The sequence below is a fragment of the Rattus norvegicus genome, chromosome 13, assembly GCF_036323735.1.
Source record: "Rattus norvegicus strain BN/NHsdMcwi chromosome 13, GRCr8, whole genome shotgun sequence".
In the NCBI taxonomy this organism is placed as follows: domain Eukaryota; kingdom Metazoa; phylum Chordata; class Mammalia; order Rodentia; family Muridae; genus Rattus; species Rattus norvegicus.
The window spans coordinates 75128918-75149235 of record NC_086031.1 but is presented as its reverse complement, the minus strand read 5'-3'; the positions used below and the strand labels follow the sequence as shown (position 1 = coordinate 75149235).

Here is a 20318-nt window from a genome sequence, read left to right as displayed (position 1 = left end):
CAGGTTCTTATGGACCCAAGGCTAGCCTCCAACGGCACATGTAGCTGAAGATGACCTTGAATTTCTGATTCTCCACTAAACATGATGTAAGTGGTTCTGGGGATCAATTCTGTATCATGCAGGATGAATATGATATCGTTTGAGCTATGTTCCCAATCTGGACACATATCTTGGCATGTCTTTGCATTGCTAAATCTCACTTACTCATAGCGTCTTTCCCAAATGACCGTCCTAGGAGAAATGGTTTGAATATTACAGATCATAGCACTCATAAATGTCTACATTTCTTTTTAAATTCTGCCCTGCTGCCTGGGCAGTTCTGCACACTATTTACTGATTGATTGAACTGGCTGCATTTTGAAAGATCAACATTGGAAAGCAAGGCACCAACCATTTCTTCTTAATCTTTAAGTTACTTCCTTAATCATTAAGTGATGAAAGGTGATATATTTCAGATGTGACCCATTGTGTTCTCATTGTCTACAATAAGCTCTTCAGATATTTCTGTGAGTATTTTTGTTTGTGTATTTGTTTGTTTGTTTAGTATTTTGGAAGTTGAGAATCTGTGATAGTATTTCTAAGTACAGTATTTCTATCTTAGTGATTTCATCATTAAGAATTATGTCTTGCCCTTAGATAAAGGCTAGTTTATCATTCAACTACCAAAGAAAAATCAACAATTTCACTAAAGGAATTACAGTGTAATTACAGTAATTTTGACTTGGTATTTTATTATATAGGCAACTACAAGTTGGCTCTGAAGGAACATTGCTGATCCAGACTACAAACACTCTCGAGTTCATTTATTTCTCTCTTTCTTTCTTGGTCCAAGAGTTGTTTCTAAGTCTTTGTGTGGCGAATTTCCTTCTCTTTCCTAAACTTACTGACAGTTATATAGCATGAATTATCCAAAGCTCACAAAACACTTTAAACAGCAGCATTATGGTAAATTTTAAGTTAGAAACCTTTCTGTTTTGTACCAAAATCCACAGTGACTCAACTATTTCCATTTCTGAAACGGTCTTTTCATTTTTCATGGCTAGACCTTATTTCTGATGGTTATAATGTAACAATAGCCTCTTGGGAAGTGTACTATTTGGTATCAGTAATTGCATTCACAAGGAATCCCTGCACTTGATTGGGCTAGCACAGTTAACTTAGTATTTAATATGTGTAAACCTGGATTCCAGGGAGAAAGCAACATTCAAGAAGGATACATTTCAAAATGCTTCCGAGTTTTCTGGTTTTTTTTTAATATACTGCTATGACTTTTTTTACTCAGTTTGTTTATGAAGTTAAAACAAAGTAACTGCCTTGCTATAAGAACATTTAGTGATTGCAAAGGGCAGAAGCTGTAACTGAAGCATACTTACCATCTGCTACAAAGAAGTTATTCAGTTCATTCCTGAGTGAACCCACAGTTTACTGTGTTTTTTCCCTATGGGGGAGTCTCTGAGGGAGAATATAACAGTAAATACCAAATTTATGAATGTCAAGAGATCATTATAGTTGATTCTTGCTTACTAAAATAGTAAAAAAATTCAAAGGCTGTGTAAAATTATAATACTTTAAATGTAAAATAATTGAACAAATGACATCTGCTAAGGCAAGTAACTTATGTATATGTTCTTTTCTTCCATTATCTTGTAAGGAAATGTTTTAAAAACCTTATCTTTTCTCTCTACTGTGACAGCCCAGTAGTATATAGGCAGAGAGATAATATATAAAAAAGAAGCTAGGGATGGATGTCATAAACTAATACAAGAAAATACTGGATTGCTATCCTCCAGTCAGTAAGAGAAGGCCTCTGTCAACCAACCAGCATAAAAATTGAATGGTACTCTAAAGACCAAGGCAGTAATAAGTACTAAGCTGTGAGGTGGAAGAAGTTTTGTGTGTTCAAGAAGGCCATTGTGGCTGGGTTTAGGAACCTAGTAAGACTTAGGGAGGGAAGAGCTGTGGTCAGAAGCCAAGTTAATAAGAATATATAAGCAAAGGATGGTGTGTACATTGGGATTCAACAAGATACCATTATAAGTTTTAAGCAAGTAGAAGTTTAACCTAATTTTTTGGTGTTAGGACATCATTTTGATTGAGGAGTACTGGTGTATAGGATGTAGAATAAAAGAGATGACCATAGAAACATGGACTCTAGTTAAGATGTTATTTCAGCACACCATACAGAAAATAATGGTAGCTTGTGCTGAAGTAATACCTGTGAATATGGAAAAAAGGGCAGATTCAAAGATTCTTTTTGAAACTATGAATTTTTCAAGACTTGTAGATGGTTTGGAAGGCCGAGTGAAAGTGAGGAATGAATATATCCTAGTCTATCTTTGTCACTGAAACATAATATCTAAGGCTGAATAATTTGAAAATAGGATTAATTTATATTCATGATAGCTGAAGAATTCAAAGAACACAGTGAATGCATTCTGGAGAGGGTACCCTGGTTGGGTCATAACATAGTAGAAAGGGAATAAGCCAGGTAAATATGAAAGATAGATAAAAGAAAGTGAGCTGAGGCAAGTAAGTACACTTTGTAACAGCACATTTCAGCAGGAGCTAACACTCTACCGCAGTCACAACTCACTCCACAAGACTAGTTTTACTCTTCCTGAGACTGGAGTCCAGGACCCTGTTAATGTCTCACTTCTTAACAATTTCAGTGCTGGCTGGAGACTAAAGCGTCAGCACATAAACCTTCATGGTCAAGCCATAAGCAAACCATAGCAAAGGGTGCATGGAGTCTTCTGAAAAAAATGTTTAATTGACATTAACAGGATAAGAACATGAATTTGTTAGTATTCTCATGCCTGTGGGAACCCTGAACTCAAAAGAAATTTTAGGTGGTCAAGGCTTAAGTACTTCATGAACAGGCTTTTTCCTGTTCTCTACCATTGGATCATTCTCCCTCAACCTGACCTTCCTGGTTGGCCTTCAGTGGGAGAGGATGTGCCTAGTCCTGACTGGGACCAGATGTCTCAGGGTGGGGTGGTACCCAAGGGGGTTCCCCTTCTGTGAGGAGGGAGCAGTGGTGGAGGGATTTGTAAGAGTGGAACAGGGAGGAGAGTGAGCTGCAATCAGGATGTAAAGTGAATAAAAAAAGATTATTAGAAAAAAAGGAACAGGTTTTGTTTGTGCATGTGTGTGCTTATGAAGCCCACACTTCTATCCTTAAATTCCCAATCCACCTGGCTCCACCTCCCAAGTGGTGAAGCTACAGGCACGCATGTGCCACCAAGCCTAACTCTGGTACCACTATTCTGTTCTCAGATTTCTTTGAAAATAATATCTTGGCTTCTATACATACATGAGGACATGTGACATTTGCCTCTCCATGTTTGACTCCTTCACAACCTCTAGCACTTCAATCACATTGCTGTAGATGACAGAATTTTGGTTTGGGGAGTTGTTATTGTTGTTGTTTTTAGGACCAAATAATTTTCTGGTGTGTGTGTGTGTGTGTGTGTGTGTGTGTGTGTGTGTGTGTGTGTGAGAGAGAGAGAGAGAGAGAGAGAGAGAGAGATTTTCTTTATACATTCATCATTTGATAGACACATAGGTTGATGTCATCTCTTGGCTACTGTAAATAGTTCTACAAAAATCATTGTAGTGCAGATGTCCCTTATGCATGCAGATTTCTATTCTCTTGGCTGGATACCAGTAGTGGATCATATGTTACTTCTATTTTTATGATTTTTTGAGACCTCGCACAGTGTTTTCCATAATGGAGACACAGATTTACACTTCTGCCAACAGTGTATGAGAGCTCCACTTTCTCCACAGCTGCACCACCATTTGTTACATTTTTAAATGATTTATTTTTATTACTAAACTCTGTCTTGAAGTATGTGTGCGTGAGTGCAGGTGCATTTGGAGGCTAGAAGAGGGCTTCAGATCACCTAGAGCGGATATTACAGGCAGCTGTGAGCTCCTAGTATGGGTATTTAGGTGGGAACTGCAAGTAATCTTAACCCCTGTTTATATTTGTCTGTTTCATAGTTGTCACTTTAACTGGTGAGATGACATCTTACTATGACCTGATTTACCTTTCTCCAATGACTGGCAATCTTGAACTTTTCCATATTTCTTTGGTTATTTCATGTGTTCTTATGCTAAATATCTTACCCATCTTTAATTGAATTCTTCGGTTTTATTTATGTTGAGTTGTTACATTGTTTATGTTCCCTGGAGATTAACCCCTGCCAGATGAATAGTCTTACAGGTCTTTTCCATCCTGAATGTTCTCCTGTCTCTCAGTTGTGGCTGCTGTGGCTCAGAAGCGTTTTCACTTGATGGGATGCTTTTGGTCAGCCTTTGTTCTGTTGCCTATATATGAGGCCAAACTGAAAAGCATTTGTCCCGACCACTGTCTTAAAGCAGTTTTCCTTTGTTGTTTTCAGGGGATTTTAGAGTTTCTAGTGTTACATGTAAGTCTGTAATATAGTTTGAATTGACTTATTTTATATATTCTGAGACTGAGAAGTGCTGTTTTATATGTATATATACATCCATATATGTATATATACATTTGTCTCTCCATGTTTGACTTTCTTCCCAACATATATATATATATATGTATATATGTATGTATGTATGTATGTATGTATATATTTTCACCACACTGTGTGTGTGTGTGTGTGTGTGTGTGTGTGTGTGTGTGTGTGTGTGTACATTTGTGCACATGTGGAGGTTAACTTTGGAAGTCATTCCTCAGATGTCACTCACCTTGCTTCATGAGACAGAATCTGTCTCTGACTTGGAACTCACCAATCAGACTGACAATTAGGCTTAGCCATCTTTCTCCCTAGCACTGGGCTACATTCCCACTCATTCGTTTGTGCTCAGGATGACTGAGCTCAGGTCTTTGTGTTCACATGGCATGCACTTTACGTTCTTAGTTAGGGTTCTTACTGCTGTGAAGAGACACCATGACCAGGCAACTCTTATAAAAGATAACATTTAATTGGGGCTGGCTTAAGGTTCAGCGGTTTAGTCCATTATCATCATGATAGGAGCATGGTGCTGGAGAGTAGCTGAGAGTTCTACATCCCAATCCTATAAGTAGCAGGCAGAGAGAGAGAGAGAGAGAGAGAGAGAGAGAGAGAGAGAGACAGAGAGACAGAGAGAGAGACAGAGAGAGAGACAGAGAGAGAGACAGAGAGAGAGACAGAGAGAGAGACAGAGAGGAAGGACAGAGAGGAAGGACAGAGAGGAAGGACAGAGAGACAGAGAAGCAAACGGACAGACAGACACTGGACCTGGCTTGGGCATTTGAATCTTCAAGCTCACCCCTGTGATACACTTCCTGTTCTAAGACCACACCTCCTAAACCACTCTCTAAGCAGTCAAATATTAGTCCATGAGAGCTTTCTTATTCAAACTACCACACTAACTGAACTATCTCCTTAGCGTTACAGCACCATTTATCAAAGGTACTCTTTCTGAATCATGTATTCTTTCCATCTTTGTTACTGTCATTTGGCTCAGATATGGATTTATTTTGTGATATTTGAGTTCTCTTTCTTGGTCTGTTTTTTCTGCGTTTACACCAGTGTCCCATTGCTTTGCTTCTTAGCGCTGCATCATGTCTACTACAGTTAGGTGCTGTCCCTGCTTCCTGCTTCTTTAGCGCTGCATAGTGTCTATTACAGTTAGGTGCTGTCCCTGCTTCCTGCGTGGTCATTCTTGCTGAACATGCTTTGATTATTTCAGGACTTTTGTGCTCCCTCATTAATTTTGTGATTTTTTTTCCTAAATCTATGAAAACTGTCATTGGAATTTGATAGAGATTCCATTGAATGTGTGAATTTCCTGGCATAGTATGAGCATTTTAACAGTATTATTCCAGGCCATAGACATGGAATATCACCCCATTTTTTAATGCGTCCTTTTCTTAATTTATTTCATCAGTGTTTCATAGTTTGCATTGTAGAGTCCATCTACTTCAGGACTTATGTTTTTGTTAACTATCATGAATGAGATTGCCTCAACAGTTTTTATTTATCGCTACACAAAAAACTACTGGTTTCTATATGGTGAACTTTACACTCTATGACTTTTCTCAATTTGTTACATGTTCTGATAGCTTTTTGGTGGAGTCTCTAGCTTTTGTATATATAAAATCGTGTCATCTACAAACAAGAACTGTTTGAGATTCTCCTTTCCTATTTGAATGCTTCTTGTTTATTTCATTTGTCTTTTGCTATGGCTAATGCTTCTAACATTTTATTTAATTAGAGCAGTTAAGTGGACATCTGTGTCTTGTACTTGATCTTAGAAAGTCAATATCCTCTTCCAATTTAAATAATGTAAAGTGAGTTTATCATAGATAGTTCTTATTGTGTTTATGTATATTCCTTCTGTGCTGAATTTTTAGAGTTTTCCTCATGAACCATTATTAAATTTTATCAGATTTTTTTTTGTGTGTTTGGAGATCATGAAATGACTTTCTTCCTTCATTGTATTGCTGTAATGTATTGTTTCTCTGTGTATATATATATTGAAACATTTACACCCCTGGGATAAACCAACTCCCATGGTTATATAATCTCTTTTAGATGCAATAAAATCTACTGATTTTGATTTGTTAGTATTTTTTGAGAATTTTTGCATCTATGTCCAGTGATGATTGTCTATATTTTCTTTTTCTTTCCTTCTTTCTTTCTTTCTTTCTTTCTTTCTTTCTTTCTTTCCTTCTTATCACATTTTTATCTGGCTTCAGTATTGGGTATGCTGACCTTGTAGAATGAATCTTTAAGGGTTCCCTTCCTTTTTATTCTTTCTTGCACTTTGGTACCCTTTTATTGAAAATTTATATACTATTTTACTATTTACTTTGCTTGACAAATTTAAATCAAATAATTAGAAAACTTATGGGTATTATATGAGATTTTGTTATTCATCAGCTCAGTAAATGATTGCTGGGTATGAAGAGGCTCCAGTGAAAAGCACCTGGGACTTTCCTGACATTGCTCTTGAACTCGGAATCCCTTATTTATATTTCCGTCATCATTTAATGTCTGATAGGAAAGATGACATGGGCGCAGGAAAAAAACAAAACAAAACAAGTATTTAAGGCTCTGTCAAGAACATCACTGGTCCAAGATTATCTTACAGACTTTATGGCCTTTGATTGTGTGAAGGTTTGGATTGGAAAGGTGGTTCAAGAAGATATTGCTGGAAAACAAGATTATTAGCAGAGCTATAGACACTTTACAGACAAAGAGTCAAGAGCATGGTGTAGATCAGAGGGTAATTGAGGCCCCAGCACCAGAGACCAGCACAGCATGCTTGGGGCCTTCACAGGGAACCAGAGCACAGAGGCAGGGGTGGTCTCTTCTTTTACCCTTTTGATGATGGGTGCTCAGAGACTGTACAACATGATCTTACAGCCAAGTGTTCTAATTCCCAGGCAGGAGGCAGGGAAGGGGGTTCGGAATCTGGTGTGACACTCCCAGTGAGACTTTCACTTCCTGGCACCAGCAAGTCAGTTAGCTTGTGTTCTACAGACAGAGTTCCAGTAGGGTGGGTGCCTGCTGGTATATGAGACGAGGCCTGATTATTCTTCTAAAATTGGACCTTCTCAATTTAAATTTTTTTAATATATTCTTCATTGGCCATGATATTATATACCTTTAATCCCAGCACTTGGGAGTTTGAGGACAGCCTAGACTAAAGATTAAGTTCTAGGACAGCCAGGGTTACACAGAAAAACTCTTTCTCAAAAAAATTATTTTAATATATTCTTTATGCCTGCATGAAACGCCATAAGACCACATCTTGTTTTCCCTTTAAGTCAGTGGCTTTTAAGTCAAGTTGAGTCTGGCACTCAGAAATTGGAAGCAAGATAGCTCAAAATTGGGTTGGGGATTTAGCTCAGTGGTAGAGCGCTTGCCTGGCAAGCGCAAGGCTCTGGGTTCGGTCCCCAGCTCTGAAAAAAAGAAAGAAAAAAAAAGATAGCTCAAAATTATAGAACTTCAGTGGCCCTAGAAAAATTAAAAACTCCAGTGTTCCTCTATCCAGATATTGAAAAAAATCCACTCTAAAACATTATGGACTAGGGAAAGAGGTAAAAATTTTTCCCCAAGAAATTCTATTTTTAACATTTAAAGTAAGTCTTTTTGAGCTCCCTGCACCCACAATCCCATGGGGGTAGAGAGCTGGACTCTCAGAAGTGAGGACACTCCTGAGAACTCAGAGGAGATAACTACCTTCTGTTCACATTCCTGATCCAAAAGGAAATCATTTAGTGCCATATGTGCCCCCAGGGCACAGGGACCTAGGAGCAGTCAGGGGCAGGACCCTTTGGATTTCTGCCTGCTCCGAGAGCTGAAAGCCAGTCACCAGGAGTGCCTACACACCTGAGAGCAGAGGTAAGATGAACTTTTCTGCTCCAAGTGACCTGCCTGGTGGACTCAGAACACACAAAGGCAGAAGTCGTCTGGGACAGGACACTTCTGGTTTCTGGCTGTGCCCGAAACTGAACTGAACCAGGCACACAGCTCCCTGTACCCAAATCCCATGGAGGAGAGAGCTGAACTCCCAGAAGTGCAGACTATCCTGAGACCACAGGACAGACTGTCACTTCTGCCTACTTCTGTCCACTTCTGCCCACATCCCTGGCCCAAGAAGAAACTGCATAGTGCCTCTAAATACAGGAATAAAGGAGAAGTGGGCAGCAGGAACCTGCTGGTTTCTGGCTGTGCCCAGAACTGAACTGAACCTGTACCACAGCTCTCTGCACCCAAATACCGTGGGGAAGAGATCTGGACCCTCAGGAGTGCAGATACTCCTGGGAATGCAGAAGAGACAACTACTCTCTACCCACATTCGTGACCCAAGAGAAAATCACCTAATGCCATCTGTGTCCCCTGGGCACAGGGAACTAGGAGCAGTCAGGGGCAGGACCCTTCGGGTTTCTATCTGTTCCCAGAGCTGAGAGCCAGTCACCAGGAGCACCTATACACCTGAGAGCAGAGCTCTCTGTTTCCAAATCTGGGCTGAAAGAAAACAGGTCTACAGGAGTGCTGACACACAGGCCTACAGGAGGGCCAAGCCACTTTCAGAGTCAGCAAGACAAGCCAAATCAGAGACAACCTGATGGTGAGAGGCAAGCACAGGAACCTAAGCAACAGAAACCAAGACTACTTTGCATCATCAGAGCCCAATTCTCCCACCAAAGGAAATACTAGATATCCAAACACACCAGAAAAGCAAGATTTAGATTTAAAAATCACATTTTATGATGATGATGGAGGACTTTAAGAAGGACATAAATAACTCCCTTAAAGAAATACAGAACAACACAAGTAAACAAGTAGAAGTTCTTAAAGAGGAAACACAGAAATCCCTTAAAAAATTTCAGGAAAACACAAGCAAACAGGTGAAGGAATTGAATAAAACCATCCAGGATTTAAACAATGGAAATAGAAACAATAAAGAAAGCACAAAGGGAGACAACCCTGGGGATAGAAAACCTAGGAGAGAGATCAGGAGTCATAGATGCAAGCATCACCAACAGAATACAAGAGATAGAAGAGAGAATCTCAGGAGCAGAAGAAACCATAGAAAACATCGACACAACTATCAAAGATAATATAAAAGGCAAAAAGCTCCTAGCCCAAAACATCCAGGAAATCCAGGACACGACGAGAAGATCAATCCTAAGGATAATAGGTATAGAAGAAAGTGAAGACTCCCAACTTAAAGGGCCAGTAAATATCTTCAACAATATTATAGAAGAATGCCCATAAACATACAAGAAACCTACAGAACTCCAAATAGATTGGACCAGAAAAGAAATTTCTCCTGTCACACAATAGTCAAAATACCAAATGCACAAAACAAAGAAAGAATATTAAAAGCAATAAGGGGGAAAGGTCAAGTAACATATAAAGGCAGGCCTATCAGAATTACACCAGACTTCTCACCAGAGACTATGGAAGCCAGAAGATCCTGGGCAGATATCATACAGAACCTAAAAGAACAGAAATGCCAGCCCAGGCTACTATACCCAGCAAAACTCTCAATTAACATAGATGGAGAAACCAAGATATTCCATGACAAAACCAAATTTACACAATATCTTTCTACAAATCCAGCCCTACAAATAGATGGAAATAGATAATAGAGGGAAAACTCCAACACAAGAAGGAAAACTACATCTCTAGGTGAAGCAAGAACATAATCTCCTTGCAATGAAACCAAAAGGAGAGACACACAAACATAATTCCACCTCTAACAACAAAAATAGCAGAAAGAAACAATCACTATTCCTTAATATCTCTTAACATCACTGGACTCGATTCCCCAGTAAAAAGACATAGATTAATAGACTGGATACGTAAAGGGGGTCCAACATTTTGCTGGATACAGGAAACACACATCAGAGACAAAGACAGACACTACCTCAGAGTAAAAGGCTGGAAAACAACTTTCCAAGCAAATAGTCCAAAGAAACAAGCTAATATCAAATAAATGATGTTCAACCAAAAGTCATCGAAAAGATAAGGAAGGACACTTCATATTCATCAAAGGAAAGATCCACCAAGATGAACTCTCAATCCTAAATATCTATGCTCCACATGCAAGGGCACCTACATTCATAAAAGAAACTTTACTAAAGCTCAAATCACACATTGCACCTCACACAATAATAATAGGAAATTTCAACATCTCACTCTCATCAATGGACAGATCATGGAAGCAGAAATTAAACAGAGACATAGAGAAACTAACAGATGTTATGAACTAAATGGACTTAACAGATATATAGAACATTTCATTGTAAAACAAAAGGATATACCTTCTTCTCAGCACCTCGTGGTACCTTCTCCAAAATTGACCAAATAATCAGCCACAAAACAGACCTCAATAGATACAGGAAGATAGAAATAATCCCATGCATCCTATCAGATCATGAGGGATTAAGGCTGGTCTTCAATAACAACAAAAATGACAGAAAACCCACATACACATGGAAGTTGAATAATGCTCTACTCAATGATAACCTGGTGAAGGAAGAAATAAAGAAAGAAATTAAAGACTTTTTAGAATTTAGTGAAAATGAAGGTACAACATACACAAACTTATGGGGCACAATGTAAGCTGTGCTAAGAGGAAAACTCATAGCGCTGAGTGCCTGCAGAAAGAAACAGGAAAGAGCATATGTCAGCAGCTTGACAGCACATCTAAAAGCTCTAGAACAAAAAGAAGCAAATACACTCAGGAGGAGTAGAAGGCAGGAAATAATCAAACTCAGAGCTGAAATCAACCAAGTAGAAACAAAAAGGACTATACAAAGAAGCAACAAAACCAGGAGTTGGTTCTTTGAGAAAATCAACAAGAGAGAGAAAACCTTAGCCAGACTAGCGAGAGGACACAGAGAGTGTGTCTAAACTAACAAAATCAGAAATGAAAAGGGACAGATAACAGAATCAGAGGAAATTTAAAAAATCATCAGATCCTACTACAAAAGCCTATATTCAACAAAACTGGAAAATCTGGAGGAAATGAACAATTTTCTAGACAAATACCAGGTACCAAAGTTAGATAAGGAACAGATTAACTATCTAAACAACCCCATAACTCCTAAAGAAATAGAAGCAGTTATAAAAAGTCTCCCAACCAAAAAGAGCCCAGGACCAGATGGGTTTAGTGCAAAATTCTATCAGACCTTCATAGAAGATCTCATACAATACTGTCCAAACTATTCCACAAAATAGAAACAATTACACTCATACCTAAACAACAAACACAAAGACCCAACAAAGAAAGAGAACTTCAGACCAATTTTCCTTATGAATATTGATGCCAAAAAATACTCAATAAAATTCTCACAAACCAAATCCCAGAACACATCAAAACGATCATCCATCGTGATCAAGTAGGCTTCATCCCAGGGATGCAAGAATGGTTCAATATCTGGAAATCCATCGATGTAATTCCCTATATAAACAAACTCAAAGAAAAAAACACCACATGATCATTTCATTAGATGCTAAGAAAGCATTTTACGAAATTCAACAACCCTTCATGATAAAAGTCCTGGAAAGATCAGGAATTCAAGGCCCATATCTAAACATAGTAAAAACAATATACACAAACCAATAGCTAACATCAAACTAAATGGAGAGAAACTTGAAGCAATCCCCCTAAAATTAAGACTAGACAAGGCTGCCCACTCTCTCCCTACTTATTCAGTACAGTACTTGAAGTCCTAGCCAGAGCAATCAGACAATGAAATGAGGTCAAAGGGATAAAAACTGGAAAGGAAGAAGTCAAAATATCACTATTTGCAGATGATATGATAGTATACTTAAGTGACCCCAAAAGTCCACCGGAAAACTACTAAGCCTGATAAACAACTTCAGCAAACTAGCTGGGTATAAAATTATGTCAAACAAATCAGTCACCTTCCTCTCATCAAATGATAAACAGTCTGAGAAAGAAATTAGTGAAATGACACCCTTCACAATAGTCCCAAATAATATAAAATACTTGGTTTGACTCTAGCAAGTGAAAGATCTGTATGACAAGAACCTCAAGTCTCTGAAGAAAGAAATTGAAGAAGATCTCAGAAGATGGAAAGACCTCCCATGCTCATGGATTGGCAGGATTAAGTAAAACTGTCCATCTTGCCAAAAGCAATCTACAGATTCAGTTCAATCCCCATCAAAATTCCAATTCAATTCTTCATAGAGTTAGAAAAAGCAATTTGCAAATTCATTTGAAATAACAAAAATCCCATGATAGCGAAAAACTATACTCAACAATAAAACAACTTCTGTGAGTCACCACCCCTGACCTCAAGCAGTATTACAGATCAATAGTGATAAAAACTGTATGTTATTGGTACAGAGAGAGGCAGGTAAATCAGTCGAATAGAATTGAAGACCCAGAAATGAACCCACACACCTATGGCTACTGGATCTTGAACAAAGGAGCTAAAACCATCCCATGGAAAAAAGATAGCATTTTCAACAAATACTGCTGGTTAAACTGGAGGTCAGCATGTAGAAGAAAGCAAATTGACCCATTCTTATCGCCCTATACAAAGGTTAGGTCCAAGTTGATCAAGGACCTCCACATCAAACCAGATACACTCAAAGTATTGGAAGAAAAAGTGAGGAAGAGTCTCGATCACATGGGTACTGGGGGATAATTCCTGAACAAAACACCAATGGCTTATGCTCTAAGATCAAGAATCGACAAATGGCACCTCATAAAACTGCAAAGCCTCTGTAAGGCACTGGACACTGTCATTAGGACAAAACAGCAACAAACAGATTGGAAGATGTTTACCAATCCTATATCTGATAGAGGCCTAATATCCAAAATATACAAAGAACTCAGAAGCTAGACTCCAGAGAGTCAAATAACCCTAAGCACCTAAAGAAATGTTCAACATCCTTAGTCATTTTAGGGAAATGCAAATCAAAACAACCCTGAGATTTCACCTCACACCAGTCAGAATGGCTAAGATAAAAAACTCAGGTTGACAATAGATGCTGGTGAGGATGTGGAGAAAGAGGAACACTCCTCCATTGTTGGTGGGATTGCAAACTGGTACAACCATTCTGGAAATCAGTCTGGAGGTTCCTCAGAAAATTGGACATTGCACTACCTGAGGACCTAGCTAGACCACTCACAGACATATAATCAAAAGATGCCCCAACATATAACAAAGACACATGCTCCACTATGTTCATAGCAGCCTTATTTATAATAGCCAGAAGCTGAAAAGAACCCAGATGCCCTTCAACAGAGGAATGGATACAGAAAATGTGGTACATCTACACAATGGAGTGCTACTCAGCTCTCAAAAACAAGGACCTCATGAAATTCATAGGCAAATGGAATGAACTAGAAAATATCATCCTGAGTGAGGTAACCCAATCACAGAAAAACACACATGTAGTGCACTCATTGATAAGTGGATATTAGCCCAAAAGCTTAAATTATCCAAGATACAATCCACAGACCACATGAAGCTCAAAAGATGGATGACCAAAGTGTGGATGCTTCACTTCTTAAAAAGGGGAACAAAAATATTCATAGGAGGGTATATGGAGGTAACGTTTGGAGCAGTGACTGAAGGAACAGCTATTCAGAGCCTGTCCCACATGTGGCCCGTATATATACAGCCACCAAAACTAGATAAGATTGCTGATGCCAAGAAGTGGATGCTGACAGGAACCAGATATAGATGTTTCCTGAGAGACACAACCAAAGCATGTCAAATACAGAGGCGAATGCTAGTAGCAAACCATTGACCGAGAACATGACCCCTGTTGGAGGAATTAGAGAGAGGATTGAAAGAGCTGAAGAGGTTTGCATCCCCCTAAGAACAACAATGCCAACCAAGCAGAGCTCCCAGGGACTAAACCACTACCCAAAGACTATACATTGACTGACCCATGACTCCAGCTGTATATGTAGCAGAGGATGGCCTTGTTGGGCACCCATGGAAGGAGAAGCCCTTTGTCCTGCCAAGTTTGGACCCTCCCAGTGTAGGAGAATGTTGGGAGGGCAGGAAGGGGAGTGGATGAGGAGGAGAATACCCTTATAGAAAAAGGGGAGGGGAATGGGATAGGGGGCTTATGTCTGGGAAACCAGGAAAGGGAATAACATTCAAAATGTAAATAAATAAATATCCAATAAAAGAAAAAATAAGTGTTATTTTATTTTATTTTTCTTGGATATTTTATGTATTTACATTTCAAATGTTATTCCTCTTTTCTCCTCTCCCATACCCCCTCCCCCTCCCCCTGCTTCTATGAGGATGCTCCCACTGCCACCCAACCATTCCCACCTCAATGCTCTGGCATTCCCCAACATTTGGGAAATGAGCCTTCACAGGACCAAGGGCTTTTCCTCCTATTGGTGCTAGACAATGACATCCTCTGTTACATATGTGGCTATAGTCATGGGTCCCTCCATGGGCATTGGTTGATGGTTTAGTCCCTGGGAGCTCTGATGGGATCTGGTTTGTTGATATTATTGTTCTTTCTATTAGGTTGCAAATCCCTTCAGCTCCTTCAGTCCTTTCTGTAACTCTTCCACGGGGGTCCCTGTGCTCAGTTCAATGGTTAGCTGTTAGTATACTCATCTGTATCAGTAGGGCTCTGGCAGAACCTCTTAGGGGACACCCATATCTGGCTCCTGTCAGCAAGCACTTCTTGGCATCAGCAATAGTGACTGGGTTTGGTGGCTGCATATGGGATGGATCCCCAGGTGGGGCAGTCTCTGGATGACCTTTTCTTCAGTCCCCGCTCCACTCTTTGTCCCTGTATTTCCTCAGGGTGTTAAGAGCACTGACTGCTCTTCCAGAGGTCCTGAGTTCAAATCCGAGCAACCACATGGTGGCTCACAACCATCTGTAATGAGATCTGATGCCCTCTTCTGGTGTGGCTGAAGACAGCTACAGTGCACTTAACATATAATAAATAAATCTTTTAAAAAAATAAGTCTTCTTAATATAAGAGAGAAAGGAAGGAAGGAAGGAAGGAAGGAAGGAAGGAAGGAAGGAAGGAAGGAAGGAAGGAAGGAAGGAAAACAAGCAAGCCTGGATAAGATCACTTGCTGTAGACATCACTCCTGATACAGTCTTAACTTTCTTCTTTTGCATTTGTCTTTTCTACCAGAGCCAAAACACCATGGTCCTTCCGAATTCCTCAGTGTTTTTATAACTGTCTTGTCCATCAGATTACTTTCTAGGATCCAACCTGTGTAACTCCACTTTCTTCATTGTTTAAACAACTCAAAATAAGTTCCAAACATGTAGCCATTTTCTGTAGTTGTAGCTACTATTTGTTTACATGGGAGGAGCTTTCCTCTTGACATGCAGGAAAAGACCTTGTATTATAGTATATGATAGCCCAGTGTTAGCGGCCTACACCTTTCACCCCAGCACTCGAGATGCAGAGGTAGGCAGATCTCTTGAGTTCAAGACCAACCTGGTATACAGAGTGAGTTCCAGGACAGCCAGACCACAAAGAAATCCTGTTTCAAAAAACAAAAACAAGTAAACAAAACCCAAAACAAAAACCAAACATTTATATTACATAGGATCCTTTATATGGAAACAAGGACCTAGACAAATAATTCAAGCATTCTTTTTTTTTTCATCTTTATTAACTTGAGTATTTCTTATTTACATTTTGATTGTTATTCCCTTTCCCAGTTTCCAGGCCAACATCCCCTAACCCCTCTCCCTCCCCTTCTCTATGGGTGTTCCCCTCCATCCTCCTCCCATCACCGCCCTCCCCCAAACAATCACATTCACGGGGGAGGGGGGTGTTCAGTCTTGGCAGGACCAAGGGCTTCCCCTTCCACTGGTGCTCATACTAGGCTATTCATTGCTACCTATGCGGTTGGAGCTCAGGGTCAGTCCATGTATAGTCTTTAGGTAGTGGCTTAGTCCCTGGAAGCTCTGGTTGGTTGGCATTGTTGTTCATATGGGGTCTCGAGCCCCTTCAAGCTCTTTCAGTCCTTTCTAAGAATCCTTCAACGGGGGTCCCGTTCTCAGTTCAGTGGTTTAATGATGGCATTCGCCTATGTATTTGCTGTATTCTGGCTGTGTCTCTCAGGAGAGATCTACATCCAGTTCCTGTCAGCCTGCACTTTTTTGCTTCATCCATCTTATCTAGTTTGGTGGCTGTATATGTATGGGCCACATGTGGGGCAGACTCTGAAATCAAGCATTCTTATATTGTATTTGGTAAAGAGTGGAGGACTAGAGAAAAGTTTACCAGGAAAAAAGGAATGAACAAGAATGATAAATTCAAGGAAAATTTAGGAAGGCCTGTTCGGTAGGCTCTTTCTTATTTTTCCTGTATTTTTATTGGTTATTATTTTATTTATTAACACTTCAAATGTTATTCCCCCTTCTCAGTTTCCCCTCCACAAACCTCCCATCCCCTCCCCACTTCCCTCTGCCTCTATAAGGGTGTTCACCTACCCACCTGCCCACTCCTGCATCAACACCCTAGCATTCCCGTACCCTGGGTCATGGAGCCTCCGCAGGACCAAGCCCCCCACCCCCATTGATGCCCCCATCAGGCCATCCTCTGCTACATAGCCAGCTGGAGCCATGAGTCCTTCGTCCTCTTTGGTTGGTGGTTTAGTTCCTGGGAGCTTTGAGGTGGGGTTCTAGTTGGTTGATACTGTTCACCAGACCCTGACTGCACAGAGATGCGATGCTCCAGGCTTAGAAAGGACCCCTCTGATGGAAGCCAGCTTGCTTTTAGTACATGGCGGCAAAACACTTTCTCTCAAACACTTCAGTCTAAAATATCTAAGATGCCCTATTATGGGGTAACATAACCTCAGCTCGTCACTAGCTATATCATCTCACTCAAATCTCTTAATGTTTTTAAGTTCAGATGCCCCCTGAGTGAGATGGGCACTATTAATTATTCAGATTAAATATGTCAATACATACTAACATGTTCATGGTGGTTAATAATCCCCCATATGAAAAAGGAGATAAAATTTATCCATATTTTTAGTTATTTGATGTACAGGTTGCTATATTTAGCCATCCTCTTGAGGAAAAAGCCTGCCATAAGCAAAAGAACCCATCAAGTAGGGAGACCCACGTATATCCTTACTCGTGTGTCACTCTCCGCTGTGACACAGGCTATGCAATGCTGAGTGTGGACAAGCACTCTACTCCCAATGGAGAAGGACAGAGTAATCACCATAGACTAAAGTAAACTTCACCTCATTCTTGCTGTACTGGTTGTTTGTTTGTTTGTTTGTTTTTGTATTTTTTTTGCCAGCTCTGAATTCTAGTGTCTCCATTTGAAGCTATGAGTGAATGAGCGTGCGTCGGGGGAGTGAAATCTGAAGGGGCTTACACCATATTACAACTTGGACTGTACCACTTTAACAAACGAAAGTCTCCATCTTGACATGTTCATTTTACAGAAACAAATTCACTTGTGATGCAGGAGTTGACCAATATAACTCCCTACAGAAAATATTATTTCTCACTGTGACAGCTGCTAAACTAGCCCTGGCCTCCCACGCAGCCTGGAAGATGTCACAGATCGCCAGTTAGGTGGATACTTGGACATGAACCAGAAAAACAGTGAAACAATTAGCAGTTTACAAGATCAGTACAATACCCATTATTTTTCACAGCAACAAAACACATACAAAAATGCTAGTAAGAATGAAAGGCTAGTCTATCTTAGATGATCACAGTTGAGTCTAGTCTATGTCATTTTAAGCTGATCAACTTTAATTTTTAAAAGTCTATTCTAACATATGTTTGTACCTTCTGCTAAAGTATCAAATAAATATGAGCCTCATATATCAGGAAAGATGGTGAAAACCCAAGATAGTGTTCTGTTTCTAACCTACATCATGACATGGCTTCAAGAAAAAAAAAACCTGCATGTATGGACTTCCAGGATTATAGCTGCTGGAAATGTTTGCAATGGACACGGTCTATCACTTACACTTAGAAGTGCTCTATTATACGAAGTATATATTTAAGTGACTCTTCTGAGGCATGCAGTGGCTCTCCTCTACCCAGACCCTCCCAGATTTCATGGCTCTGACCAGTCACCTATTTGTTGTCTTGGTATTTACATCAATAGAATAGGATAGGATAAGATAGGATAAGATAGGATAAGATAGGATAGGATAGGATAGGATAGGATAGGATAGGATAGGATAGGATAGGATAGGATAGGATAGGATAGGCTAGGCTAGGCTAGGCTAGGCTAGGCTAGGCTAGGCTAGGCTAGGCTAGGCTAGGCTAGGCTAGGCTAGATTAGGTCTTGATATCTTCTAGAACCTAAGGTGTCATATTTTACAACTCTGTGGTGAGATCTACAATATTTTTTCGATGTGTGCAGCACTATATTGAAAGACATTATCTAAACACCTATACACCTAAGGCAGCAGAGAGAGGACGGTGAATAATGGTCATAAAACCAGCCACAGGAGACCCAGTGATTAGCAGGGAAAGTTACCTAAGAGAAAAGAAATTGAGTCTGTCTTTAAATAGTTTAACAAATGTCACATGAACTTACCCTCTCCTGTCATAAAATACCTTACTATGGTAGAACTCATATTAAAAGCTCTAACTGAAAAAGAGGGACAAGAAGGACTTTTGAGAGATGGGTAAGTCCATGATGTTGATAGTGATAATTGTTTCATGGATTATATATTTATTTCTAAATACATTGTTTTCTTTCAGGTTCCTATTGCTGTAATAGAATGTCATGATCAAAAGCATGGGGAGGAAAGGGGTTATTTCTTATACTTTCACTTCACAGTCCATTATCTTGGGAAGTCAGGGCAAGAACTCAAAACAGGGCAGGAACCTGAAGGCAGGAGCTAATGCAGAAGCCCTGAAAGTGCTGCTTACTGACTTGCTCCTTGTGGCTTGCTCAGCCTGCTTTCTTATAGCACTCAGGGTGACACTACCTATAATAGGCTAGGTCCTTCCCCACCAATTGTCTATCAAGAAAATGCATCATAGTCTTACCCACAAGTCAATCTGTGGAGAAAATTTTCAATTCGGGTTCCCTTTTCTTAAATGACTCTAACTTCTGTCAAGTTGACATAAAATTGTCCATCACATATATAAAGTTGTATATATTAACTGTGTGCCATTCATATCATAGTTTAATATTAAACTTAGTTATTTATATTTTAATGTATTTTATATATATTCAATCTATTAAGCCTATATACATATTAAAGTTATTAAACTATAGATGTGGATATATCTGAGATGACTGGCTATAAGTTTCAGATTTCTGTCTATACAGTACTCTTCAAACAAACAAACAAACAAAAATAGTAATAAAGTGGCTGTCTTCTGAGCTACCTGTCAGTGCTGATGTTGTAAGGCAGACACTGCCTTACCAAAAATCAGTAGAGCAGTTCTTCCATTAGTCAAGGCACCACAGTGATGGGATGCTGTCAAGTCCATTCAGAGGTATCCTTGCTTGGGGGACCATTATGTTCTGCATGAAACAAGCAAGAATAATAACAACATGACAGCATCCTTCATCAGGTCAGAGATTCCTGAGAACATACATGCATACATGCCACTTAGCCAAGTCTACGATGTTTCCCAGTAATCTGTTTTTCCCCAAATTCCTATATATTTATAACGTAAACCACCTACCACAGTTCCAGTTTTTTATTTTATACTCCATTTCTCTGATGATATGAGTTACAACTGTAAAATGAAACTCATTTCTTTGTGAGATGGCTTGTAAGCTCAATCTCATGACGTTTCATCTTCCCCTTTTTGTCAAGTACTTGAATAATGCATACCATTGGAA

The 20318-nt window shown here is 39.5% G+C and overlaps 1 protein-coding gene across 11 annotated transcripts in view; it reads left to right on the top strand.

Moving 5' to 3' along the window:
• Rabgap1l (RAB GTPase activating protein 1-like) overlaps positions 1-20318 on the top strand; it is a 595699-nt gene that overhangs the window by 444005 nt on the left and 131376 nt on the right.